Raw genomic sequence first — 14,280 nt, forward strand, 5'->3', positions numbered from 1 at the left:
ATTCCGTTTCCTGTCTTCCGCCCTTCCCTTCGTCACCCTCGGTTCGCTCGCCTTCGACCACCGCCGATTCAAGTTTTTTTTTTCTTTCACGCGCAATCGTCCCTTCCGTAAACATCAGGACGTACACAGTAGCACCGATCCACCCTGCCTCACCTCCTCCCCACTCCGTCCTGGGCGGCTGGGCACTGCCTCCTCCCCTCCCAAGCACAGCCGCTGCCACACACCCCTATCAGAGTACACCCCCATACGTCTCTCTCTCTCTCTCTCTCTCTCTCTCTCTCTCTCTCTCTCCGCCCGGCGTGCATCGGATCGACCTTGTTCCCTCTCCTTGCAACGTGGAGATGGACGTGGCGGCTGTTTAGAATACAATCTGTAAACAAGTGTGCATCTGTTTCTGCCCATTTTTTCCCTAATGAGAAATTTTTGTAACTTCGATCAATAGGAACAGGAGCTCAGCCCCGGCTACATTTTTCATTGAAATTGAAACCAAACTTACAGCAGCCATATCCACTTCTTCTCATCCAAGTTATAAAAATAAATAAAATACTAACAGTTCCTTACACGCATGATAAAAAAATGTTAAAAGGAAACTACCACACCCTGCCTTATCTAATAGCAAACATGTTTGGGAAAGTATAACAACAAAGGCCACCAGTTCAAACAAAATATGTTTATTTTACTCTCCTCCCAGGTTTACTGTACAATAGGCTTTGACCTTTGTTCTCGTTCAAAAATAATCTCATTTTTATTCAAAATAGAAGTCTTTGTTTTTGTTCGAAACAAAGGGCGCTGTTACGCGTCGGCTGACGGATCTTTTTAAAAGATCTATCACCTCGCAAGTTGTTGGATTTGATGAATGAACGACCCAATGTCATATTTTATCATTGCAACACAGGTTGTATTGCAGGAAATTTCTGTAACACAGGTCATGTTGTAGTTTTTTTTTGCAACAAAGATCTTGTTATAGTTTCTTTTTTTGCAACACGGGTCATGCGGTTGTCCATGGGACACGTGGCATGCAGATGGTATGTCTGTAACATGAACTGTGTAATGCTCGGCCGTTTTGCAACACATGCAAAATTGCAAAACACGAGGGTGTTTTGTGCCGCGCTGCACGATCAAGTGTTAATCGGACGGTTGCAGACACGGTCGACGCGCACGAAAGATCCGCAAGTTGACAGGAAACATTTCCTGAAAACAAATCTCATTTTCATTCAAAATAGAAATATAATTTTTTTTTTCGTGCGAAGGCCCGGAACATGCCTATGTTTAGAAGAGAGAAGTCTATCTTACAATCTCGAACTACCACCAAAATCTAATGTACAACCCTAAACTACGAAACCTTCTATTTTACAACCTCGCACTTCAAAAACCGGACAAGAAACAACCCTATGTTTGAGACTGGTTTTGACGGGTCAACATCCCAGTAAGCGGCCACGTCACCCATATTGAATTTTCCTTCTAGTTTTTACTATACGTCAAAACTTGTTGAAACTTTCCTAGATTAATGTAAGGGTCGTGTGGATTTTTTTAGAAGTTCTTCAAAAAGTTCTAGGCACAGTCAAGTTTTGGTCGGATTTTGGCTCGGAATGGCTCTTAATTTGAATTTCCTACTAGCTTTCTTTCTGCTCGTCAAAACATGCTGAAACTTTCCCGGATTGAATGTATGTGTAGTGTGGATTTTTTAGAACCTTTTCAAAAAATTCCGGGCACACTGAATTTTTGGCCAAATTTTGACTCAAAATCGCTTTGAATTTGATTTTTCCTGCTCGACAAAACATGTTAAAACTTGCCCAGATTGAATTTTCCTTCTAGTTTTTGCCCATTTTTGAAAAAAAAAATCTGGGCACTTCTATTTGTTGGTAGCAGATACTCTATACGTGGTGACTGACGGACGAACAATGACTGGGCTGCTGACCAGTCAAAATCAGTCTCAAACCGGTCCAGGGGTGTATATTACACTTCGATCGTAGTTCAAGGTTGTAATACAGTATGAATTTTTCCTGTGTACATACAGTACTTGGGCAGCATGCGGCCGCCGCGTGGCACCGGGACAGATGAAAGACCGAGTCCTGCAAGGAAGATGAGGGAGCGGATGTTAAAACAAAGGACGAAGACGACGACGAAGAAGAAGATGGGAGAGCTGCTCTGCTTCGGTGCTTCCTCTCCCTCCCCTCCCCTGTTTTGGACAAGATGTGCGGCAGGTCAGGCAAAGGTTCATGGTGCGCAGCCGTGTGCTGAATCCTGGATGGATCATTGCGTGTGCTCTCAGGCCATATCTATGGTATGTTCCAGTGGCCGCGGCCTGAATGTAAGTCATGTGTTCGTCCCCACAACTGAATCCACTTTTTTCCCCTGCACATCGATGGCACCCATGGATTATACTGTATATATCATTCATTCATTTACGCACTGTAATAATGTAGAGTTTGCGCGCAACAAAAGACTCTGCTGGCCCGCCGAGGCAAATGATCGGCATGACCGCCGGCGCCGGCGGTCACGGACACTACCTACCTGGAGGCCGCAGCGGCCGTCAGGGACACACTACCTACCTGGAGGCCGCACCGGCGGTCACGGACACATCCGCTCTGCAGAGCAGCGGCGGCATCGGGCGTCTTCGTCCACATGTACGACTCTGACATGCCTGCCTCCGTGCCTAAACGCCGTCCAATCCAGACCACACCGCTACCATCCACGGCACCGACGTCTTCCTCACCCGCGTCCCCGACGTTGAACACCAAGGATCCGACCTGGATCATGCTGCTGCCACGTCTCTAGATTGAACGATAGAAGCGAGGCCGACCCGATACACTGAGCAAAGCAGCGGAACGACCCCGAACACCACGCCGACCAACCAAACCCCACGTAGCCGAGAAGGTCAACCCGGACGCCGCGGGCCATTACGGCTAGACGAAGAACCGACCATGGAGCTAACGTAGATGAAAACAAAGAAACAGAGCCAAGGAAGGAAACGGTCGACAAACCACGGGGAAAGCAGACGCATCTACAAGTGCGGCCCGGCGAACCAAACACGCAACCGAACAACCAGGCCGAAAAAAGAACGGAGCCCACCTACACCAACGCACGCACAAGAACAGGTGCGATGAGGTCAACGGGCCGAGTATGGCCCACACACCTCGTAAACATCTAACCAGCGTACATTGAACTGACCTTGTAATAATCAATTTGTAAGAAATGTACTCCGCTGTAGGAATAACAAGGTCAGCACCAAACATCTTTCTTTCTTGATCAAAATATCAAGCCACTACACAGGATTAAAACTGCAAGTCACTTGTTCACTTAATGTACATGTGCACTACTAGAGCTGCAGGCTTGACTATCCTTTATGACATGTCTCTCCTGAATCGGCTTGACACAAAGACAATGTATTGTATCTTGGCATGGCAAACCCACAAGGTTGTCTATGTCCTCTTGCGTTGATGCAGTCAACTCAAAATGAACCTTCCTTAGATTGTCAAGATGCTTGATGCAGGCTGGCGATACTTGTCCTTTCCCATCTGATGCATACAACCTAAGGCTCTTCAAGGTGTTGGGTAGTTTGGAGAACATGTCACCCACGAAATTTTTTGCAGCTGGTTCCTCCTTGTCAAGATACACTGACAAGGACTCGAGATGGACAAGACAGGAGATGACTGAATTCAAGCTTTTCCAGTTCTTCTGGTTGATGCCGGACACCCTGAGCTTGCGCAATTGGATAAGCTTCTTAAGCTCCTTGAGGATGGCCTTACCACTTGCACTACTCACACTCACAACACCGAGAGTTTGTAAGGCAGCCAGGTTACCAATCCTCCGTGCAGCAGCTCGAACAACCTCAACACCGCTGCCATTAACATTGTCAAGTACTTGGGGTGGCCGCTGCTTCTTATTCTTGCACTAGTAGAAAACAGGGCTTTGGTTTGGACAGAAAAGAGCATTAATCCCGGTTGCATTACGAACCGGGACTAATGTGAGCATTAGTCCCGGTTCGAGCGGCTAGGGCACCGTACAAGCATTAGTCCCGATTCAAATGGGACATTTAGTCCCGGTTGGTGCCACGAACCGGGACTAAAGGGTGCGATGCCCATTAGTCCCGGTTCGAGCCACCAACCGGTACTAATGGGATTTGAGGCATTAGTACCGGTTCATGGCACGAACCGGTACTAAAGGTCCCATTTTCAAACTCTACCCCCCCCCCCCCCCGGTGGATCGCCTTTTCAGTTTTGTAAAAAGCAAAAGAAAATGATAAAAACTTCAAAAATTAAAATCCTTCCAGATGTAGTTATGTTACTACATGTACTAGTTAGGAAAATTTAAAAACTTAAATTTGGACATGTTTTGCAAAAAGTGTAGGGAAAATGTAAAACGGCTATAACTTTTGCATACGATGTCAGAAAAAACGTATAATATATCAAAATGTTCAGCACGAATAATACTACGGCCTGTTTGCAAATTTTTAGAATCCTCAAATTCTAAAAGAAAAAAAAGTTATGCTCAAATTTCTTTTTTTTTTGAATTTTTTTAAATCTGGTCAAACTACTTATTCAAGAAGTATTAGTGTTACTAAATAATTATTCAAGAATATTAGTGTTACTAAATAATTATTTTAGTTTTTTTTGAATTTTGGTCAAACCTAGTCAAACTGTGGTCAAACTAATTATTCAAGAAATATTAGTGTTACTAAATAATTATTTCAGTTTTTTTGAATTTTGGTCAAATCTGGTCAAACTGTGGTCAAACTATGGTCAAACTACTTATTCAAGAAATATTAGTGTTCCTAAATAATTATTGTTTTTTAGAACCATAGTTTCAAACTCAAACAGTGAAATGTGTGACTTCATGCTCAAGCTAAATTCCTGAGGGTTAATAGGATTGACATCTTACTATTGTCAGGAAAACAACAAGTGCAGACTTGGAAACGAGGGAGAATAGAACCCGAAAGTTAAGCGTGCTCAGGCTGGAGTAGTGAGAGGATGGGTGACCGTCCGGAAGTTAGATGATTTGAAATGATGAGGGGTGATTAGAGATTAGAGGTTAAATTGAGCAGTGATGAGGGGTGATTAGAGATTAGAGGTTAAAATAATTCAGAAATTTGAAAATCAAAAAAAATTCAAAAAAAATCATAAAATTTCCTTTAGTACCGGACTAAAGGTGGACCTCCAGGCAGCGGCCACGTGGAGGGCCTTTAGTCCCGGTTCGTGTAAGAACCGGGACTAAAGGGGAGGCTTTAGTAACGACCCTTTACTCCCAGTTCCAGAACCGGGACTAAAGGCCCTTATGAACCGGGACTAAAGGCCCTTTTTCTACTAGTGTTGGACAACGAGTGGCTTGTGTTTCTCCTCCATGGCGCAGCTACTGCAGTTGATGCCCTGTCCTCATTGTCAACATCCTCCGATGGCGTTTCTGATCTTTGGCTTGTGCTCGTGATATCATGGTGTGCTGCTGCTGGTTGTGCATCGTGGCCTTGATCCAGTGGTTCATTAGTGGTGCCTGCACGGACATACTGCAGCTTGTGTAGCTGAGTGATACTCGCTGGCAGGGTGACTATGGACGTGTTTTTGACATCCAGAGTTTGGAGCTGGCTCAAATTTCCTAATGACTTTGGCAGATGATAGATCTCACGACATCCTCGTAGAGAGAGGAGCATGAGGCAATGCAGCAGTTTCAGCATATTGTCGAGGTCGGCATCATTTACACCTAACGCATCCTCAAGATCAAGCACCCGGAGAAGCTTCATACTCTTGGAGATGAAGAAAGACTCCCACTTCCCAAACACTGTGAGTGAGCATAGCCGTGAGAAGTCTGAACTTTCAAGCACAATTCTGTCTCTCTTCCAACTTGGCAATATGATAAGGTGACGCCCTTTGGTTTGGGTGGTTATAGCACAATCTCCACTGAGTTCATACACAAGCTTCTCTTCCACCTGCCTTGAGGTGATGTACTCCCGAATGAAACCATTCACCCCGTAAAAAACCTTCGTTGTATTGGTCCTTGGAAAATGTTGTATCTTCTGGAATATGTTCAGTTGAACGAGCTCTGAGAATAAATTCTTTGCATTCTCCTCCACGAGAATTTCCACACTTTGCTTGGAGTAGCCCTCCGCGATCCACCGCCTTACTAGTCTCCTCTGCTGAATGTAAGTGTCTCGAGGAAAAATTAACAGGTAGAAGATACATGGCTTGAGAAAATCTGGAGGATTAAGTATGATGGAATGCATCTGATGAAATAGACCCCTTAAATTATTAAACTCTGGGTCGGTCTCTAGATGATGCATAAATCTGTGATTCAAAGAGTCTGCTGTATCCTTCCATTCGTCCGCCTTTATGGCCAGTAACCTAGCTGTCGCAGCTATTACTCCACACTTCATAATAAGTTTGCGTTGGTCATGTATATTTCTGTAATCGTTCAAAGGGGATAATGGATTTTTATGGGATACCTATTGATCAAACAATGAAAAGGTCAACGTTAGTCGGTATGCAAACACTAAGTACATACAATGCATTTTGTTGTTGCAGTTGCAGAATATAAAGTGAGCAGTCTAGAAACAAAGTATACATTGACTACTGCAAGAGGTGTTAAGTTTATGAAAACAAACATGCATGGCATTTACGCACTAGCCAGAAAACTCTGTCCCTTAAGAAAGAGAAAAGTATATTTCTCGTCCCATTCTACCAATAGTTTAGAAACGGCCCTTCTACTATAAAACCAATATAACCTAGTCTCCCAACTATCAAAACCGGATACTTGTAAACATACCTCCCATTGGAGAGATCATAGGCTACCCAGGCTTCTAGACCTTTGATATTAAAAATGTGCTCTCTTTTTTCTGTGCAGTGCGCAGCGATGCTTGCTTCAATTGTAATCACAATGATAATGCTTTTAGAATCTCCAGATACCAAGGCTGCTTGTATCAAGTCCCACTCTTCCACAGACTGGAGATCATTGATTACAACGAGGCAGCGACGTTCTTCCACAAGCTTATGACATTCTTGAATGGGGTCTTTTTCAGAAACAAAATCCGAAAGTAAGCTCCGAAAGAAACCCCTTAAACTGAATGGATGGGACACATCCACTATACTCGTCAAATTCCTGGCTGCTAGAAAGCATCTTGTCATAGTACAAGTCTCTGACAAAGGCTGATTTCCCAACACCAGCCATCCCCCAGACAGATATAACCTGGTGCAAGTTGGCATCACTCAGATATTTGAAAAGTTTATATGTTTGTGATCTGCGTCCAACAAGCTTAAAATTCTTCTTCCACAGGATCGCTTCTTCCTTTTTAGAGAGCATTTTGCAGGAGAATGAGATTAGGCTCATCTCACGCCCCCTGATTCCTGTGTATGCATGTTGCGATAATGATGCTCAGTGTCCAGCAGAGAGACGGTGTATGTACATACTCTCATAAAAAGCTTGGAGTAATAATTTCGCAAGGTTAGGAGATTTCTTTTATACTTTCTGCGTAGTGACATGGGACCTACCTGGTTGAAAACGAGCCTTGCCACTTGGACCACAAACAACTAGTGTCCATTGTGGTTAATTATACTAACTTCCTTCGCAAAAAAAATACTATACTAACTTAGGCTGTGGTAGCCCCGCAAAAAAAAACTATAGTTTTACATAGTGCTTATAAATACTGTTTTGCCACCCAGTCACCTTTGGAAGCTATTGGCTGAATTTAGCTTTGGTCCAAAGGTTCAAAAGAGGGCATAATGAAACCTCACTTTCCTTACAGGCAAAGCAGTATGAGTCTATGGTTGATGATATGCCAGTGGGTTAGTGCACGTAGCAACCTAGTCTTCGAAAATAAAAAATAAATACTCGAACCTCGCTGTTATTAGAAGAAAAATCTATTTCGTTGACTCCGAAACAGATGATGTTTCGCACCCTAAACATTTCATGATATCACATCTTTCTTGTTCCAAATTAATGGTCAAATTAATTTACTGTTTTAATAACATTATATATCTCTATCTAATAATAAAGCAAATTGGGTTTCTGGTCGTCCGTCAAAAAAAATACCCCGAAAGTTGCTATAAATTACCCACCATGCCACCCGTAAGTGAAGAAAACGTTTCAGTTTTTCACGTCGGCAGTTCGCCTTGTTTAAAAGAAAGCGATCCATGAATAATTCACAGCTACATGGTCGTCCCACTGGTTGTAGCCAAGTGACCTGAGTTCGATTCCCCACTGCCACCCTTTTTCTATCGGATTTTTTATGGGTGTAGGATATAACTCCGCCCCTGGGCTTCCTTTTTAGGCCCAGCGCTACTCCGTTTTAATGTTTTATTTTTGTTTTTTCAGGCAGATTCAAAATGCTTTTTGAAACATTCATATCTTTTAAACCCTAATTTCAAATATAATTTATTATATATGAAAATGCCACAGAAAATATGTAGATTCCAAGTATGCAATATATCTTGCATGTTAATCATTTTTAATATTATGTTTTGGATGCAACCTTAATTAACAGTTAATACTTTTTTATATGGGGTACTTTCCAAATGTCTATTATATATGTTTCCTGCTCATTTAAATGGAATAATATGATTATATTGTGCTATCACCAAAGTTATTATTGGCACTATATGAGATGTTGATTCCCGTCAGATGTCGTCGAGTGTGTTTGAGGGGTGATTTTTTTTCTCCCGTTGCAACGCACGGACATGTTTGCATAGATATCTTCCCCTAATAATAAACCAAATAGTGCTTCTGGTCGTCCGTCATGGCATTTTTCAGAAAAGTTCCTCTATTTGTTATATATGAAATTTGATTACAAAAATATGTAGAATATGAATATGAGATTATTTTTTACCTATTAAGTATTTTTAAATATTATTTTGGAAGATATTAAGTCAGACAAATGATTTTCTAAATTATCTGTATCTTTTAAACCGTAATTCCGATTTTTATGGGTGTAGGATATAACTCCGCCCCTGGGCTTCCTTTTTAGGCCCAGCGCTACTCCGTTTTAATGTTTTATTTTTGTTTTTCAGGCAGATTCAAAATGCTTTTTGAAACATTCATATCTTTTAAACCCTAATTTCAAATATAATTTATTATATATGAAAATGCCACAGAAAATATGTAGATTCCAAGTATGCAATATATCTTCCATGTTAATCATTTTTAATATTATATTTTGGATGCAACCTTAATTAACAGTTAATACTTTTTTATATGGGGTACTTTCCAAATGTTTATTATATATGTTTCCTGCTCATTTAAATGGAGTAAATATGATTATATTGTGCTATCACAAAAGTTATTATTGGCACTATATGAGATGTTGATTCCCGTCAGATGTCGTCGAGTGTGTTTGAGGGGTGATTTTTTTTTCTCCCGTTGCAATTCACGGACATGTTTGAATAGATATCTTCCCCTAATAATAAACCAAATAGTGCTTCTGGTCGTCCGTCATGTCATTTTTCAGAAAAGTTCCTCTATTTGTTATATATGAAATTTGATTAGAAAAATATGTAGAATATGAATATGAGATTATTTTTTACCTGTTAAGTATTTTTAAATATTATTTTGGAAGATATTAAGTCAGACAAATGATTTTCTAAATTATCTGTATCCTTTAAACCGTAATTCCGATTTTTTATGGGTGTAGGATATAACTCCGACGCTAGGCTTCCTTTTTAGGCCCAGCGCTACTCCGTTTTAATGTTTTATTTTTGTTTTTTCAGGCAGATTCAAAATGCTTTTTGAAACATTCATATCTTTTAAACCCTAATTTCAAATATAATTTATTATATATGAAAATGCCACAGAAAATATGTAGATTCCAAGTATGCAATATATCTTGCATGTTAATCATTTTTAATATTATGTTTTGGATGCAACCTTAATTAACAGTTAATACATTTTTATATGGGGTACTTTCCAAATGTCTATTATATATGTTTCCTGCTCATTTAAATGGAGTAAATATGATTATATTGTGCTATCACAAAAGTTATTATTGGCACTATATGAGATGTTGATTCCCGTCAGATGTCGTCGAGTGTGTTTGAGGGGTGATTTTTTTCTCCCGTTGCAACGCACGGACATGTTTGCATCGATATCTTCCCCTAATAATAAACCAAATAGTGCTTCTGGTCGTCCGTCATGGCATTTTTCAGAAAAGTTCCTCTATTTGTTATATATGAAATTTAATTAGAAAAATATGTAGAATATGAATATGAGATTATTTTTTACCTGTTAAGTATTTTTAAATATTATTTTGGAAGATATTATGTCAGACAAATGATTTTCTAAATTATCTGTATCTTTTAAACCGTAATTCCGATTTTTATGGGTGTAGGATATAACTCCGCCCCTGGGCTTCCTTTTTAGGCCCAGCGCTACTCCGTTTTAATGTTTTATTTTTGTTTTTTCAGGCAGATTCAAAATGCTTTTTGAAACATTCATATCTTTTAAACCCTAATTTCAAATATAATTTATTATATATGAAAATGCCACAGAAAATATGTAGATTCCAAGTATGCAATATATCTTGCATGTTAATCATTTTTAATATTATGTTTTGGATGCAACCTTAATTAACAGTTAATACTTTTTTATATGGGGTACTTTCCAAATGTCTATTATATATGTTTCCTGCTCATTTAAATGGAGTAAATATGATTATATTGTGCTATCACAAAAGTTATTATTGGCACTATATGAGATGTTGATTCCCGTCAGATGTCGTCGAGTGTGTTTGAGGGGTGATTTTTTTCTCCCGTTGCAACGCACGGACATGTTTGCATCGATATCTTCCCCTAATAATAAACCAAATAGTGCTTCTGGTCGTCCGTCATGGCATTTTTCAGAAAAGTTCCTCTATTTGTTATATATGAAATTTAATTAGAAAAATATGTAGAATATGAATATGAGATTATTTTTTACCTGTTAAGTATTTTTAAATATTATTTTGGAAGATATTAAGTCAGACAAATGATTTTCTAAATTATCTGTATCTTTTAAACCGTAATTCCGATTTTTTTTGGGTGTAGGATATAACTCCGCCCCTGGGCTTCCTTTTTAGGCCCAGCGCTACTCCGTTTTAATGTTTTATTTTTGTTTTTTCAGGCAGATTCAAAATGCTTTTTGAAACATTCATATCTTTTAAACCCTAATTTCAAATATAATTTATTATATATGAAAATGCCACAGAAAATATGTAGATTCCAAGTATGCAATATATCTTGCATGTTAATCATTTTTAATATTATGTTTTGGATGCAACCTTAATTAACAGTTAATACTTTTTTATATGGGGTACTTTCCAAATGTCTATTATATATGTTTCCTGCTCATTTAAATGGAGTAAATATGATTATATTGTGCTATCACAAAAGTTATTATTGGCACTATATGAGATGTTGATTCCCGTCAGATGTCGTCGAGTGTGTTTGAGGGGTGATTTTTTTTTTCTCCCGTTGCAACGAACGGACATGTTTGCATAGATATCTTCCCCTAATAATAAACCAAATAGTGCTTCTGGTCGTCCGTCATGGCATTTTTCAGAAAAGTTCCTCTATTTGTTATATATGAAATTTAATTAGAAAAATATGTACAATATGAATATGAGATTATTTTTTACCTTTTAAGTATTTTTAAATATTATTTTGGAAGATATTAAGTCAGACAAATGATTTTCTAAATTATCTGTATCTTTTAAACCGTAATTCCGATTTTTTATGGGTGTAGGATATAACTCCGCCCCTGGGCTTCCTTTTTAGGCCCAGCGCTACTCCGTTTTAATGTTTTGTTTTTGTTTTTTAGGCAGATTCAAAATGCTTTTTGAAACATTCATATCTTTTAAACCCTAATTTCAAATATAATTTATTATATATGAAAATGCCACAGAAAATATGTAGATTCCATGTATGCAATATATCTTGCATGTTAATCATTTTTAATATTATGTTTTGGATGCAACCTTAATTAACAGTTAATACTTTTTTATATGGGGTACTTTCCAAATGTCTATTATATATGTTTCCTGCTCATTTAAATGGAGTAAATATGATTATATTGTGCTATCACAAAAGTTATTATTGGCACTATATGAGATGTTGATTCCCGTCAGATGTCGTCGAGTGTGTTTGAGGGGTGATTTTTTTTTTCTCCCGTTGCAACGAACGGACATGTTTGCATAGATATCTTCCCCTAATAATAAACCAAATAGTGCTTCTGGTCGTCCGTCATGGCATTTTTCAGAAAAGTTCCTCTATTTGTTATATATGAAATTTAATTAGAAAAATATGTACAATATGAATATGAGATTATTTTTTACCTGTTAAGTATTTTTAAATATTATTTTGGAAGATATTAAGTCAGACAAATGATTTTCTAAATTATCTGTATCTTTTAAACCGTAATTCCGATTTTTTATGGGTGTAGGATATAACTCCGACCCTGGGCTTCCTTTTTAGGCCCAGCGCTACTCCGTTTTAATGTTTTGTTTTTGTTTTTTAGGCAGATTCAAAATGCTTTTTGAAACATTCATATCTTTTAAACCCTAATTTCAAATATAATTTATTATATATGAAAATGCCACAGAAAATATGTAGATTCCATGTATGCAATATATCTTGCATGTTAATCATTTTTAATATTATGTTTTGGATGCAACCTTAATTAACAGTTAATACTTTTTTATATGGGGTACTTTCCAAATGTCTATTATATATGTTTCCTGCTCATTTAAATGGAGTAAATATGATTATATTGTGCTATCACAAAAGTTATTATTGGCACTATATGAGATGTTGATTCCCGTCAGATGTCGTCGAGTGTGTTTGAGGGGTGATTTTTTTTTCTCCCGTTGCAACGAACGGACATGTTTGCATAGATATCTTCCCCTAATAATAAACCAAATAGTGCTTCTGGTCGTCCGTCATGGCATTTTTCAGAAAAGTTCCTCTATTTGTTATATATGAAATTTAATTAGAAAAATATGTACAATATGAATATGAGATTATTTTTTACCTGTTAAGTATTTTTAAATATTATTTTGGAAGATATTAAGTCAGACAAATGATTTTCTAAATTATCTGTATCTTTTAAACCGTAATTCCGATTTTTTATGGGTGTAGGATATAACTCCGCCCCTGGGCTTCCCTTTTAGGCCCAGCGCTACTCCGTTTTAATGTTTTATTTTTGTTTTTTCAGGCAGATTCAAAATGCTTTTTGAAACATTCATATCTTTTAAACCCTAATTTCAAATATAATTTATTATATATGAAAATGCCACAGAAAATATGTAGATTCCATGTATGCAATATATCTTGCATGTTAATCATTTTTAATATTATGTTTTGGATGCAACCTTAATTAACAGTTAATACTTTTTTATATGGGCTACTTTCCAAATGTCTATTATATATGTTTCCTGCTCATTTAAATGGAGTAAATATGATTATATTGTGCTATCACAAAAGTTATTATTGGCACTATATGAGATGTTGATTCCCGTCAGATGTCGTCGAGTGTGTTTGAGGGGTGATTTTTTTTCTCCCGTTGCAACGCACGGACATGTTTGCATAGATATCTTCCCCTAATAATAAACCAAATAGTGCTTCTGGTCGTCCGTCATGGAATTTTTCAGAAAAGTTCCTCTATTTGTTATATATGAAATTTGATTAGAAAAATATGTAGAATATGAATATGAGATTATTTTTTACCTGTTAAGTATTTTTAAATATTATTTTGGAAGATATTAAGTCAGACAAATGATTTTCTAAATTATCTGTATCTCTTAAACCGTAATTCCGATTTTTTATGGGTGTAGGATATAACTCCGACCCTGGGCTTCCTTTTTAGGCCCAGCGCTACTCCGTTTTAATGTTTTATTTATTTATTTTTCAGGCAGATTCAAAATGCTTTTTGAAACATTCATATCTTTTAAACCCTAATTTCAAATATAATTTATTATATATGAAAATGCCACAGAAAATATGTAGATTCCAAGTATGCAATATATCTTGCATGTTAATCATTTTTAATATTATGTTTTGGATGCAACCTTAATTAACAGTTAATACTTTTTTATATGGGGTACTTTCCAAATGTCTATTATATATGTTTCCTGCTCATTTAAATGGAGTAAATATGATTATATTGTGCTATCACAAAAGTTATTTGTAACACCCCGAGAATCATGCTACAGTAACTCTCTGTGATTAAGCTAATCATGTTGCTAAACAGGGCTTGATCACATTTGAAACACATTTCTTTTCAAACTCCTAATTCAAACTTCAATTAAATTTAAAGTGGGAAATAAAAGTTTTC

General features: G+C 37.7%; 1 pseudogene; it reads right to left on the bottom strand.

The window, feature by feature from the left end:
• Positions 1 to 1,974: 1,974 nt before the first annotated feature.
• Positions 1,975 to 14,280, bottom strand: part of LOC109757063 (uncharacterized) — a 37,599-nt pseudogene continuing 25,293 nt past the window's right edge.

This window comes from Aegilops tauschii, chromosome 3, assembly GCF_002575655.3.
Source record: "Aegilops tauschii subsp. strangulata cultivar AL8/78 chromosome 3, Aet v6.0, whole genome shotgun sequence".
Classification (NCBI taxonomy): domain Eukaryota; kingdom Viridiplantae; phylum Streptophyta; class Magnoliopsida; order Poales; family Poaceae; genus Aegilops; species Aegilops tauschii.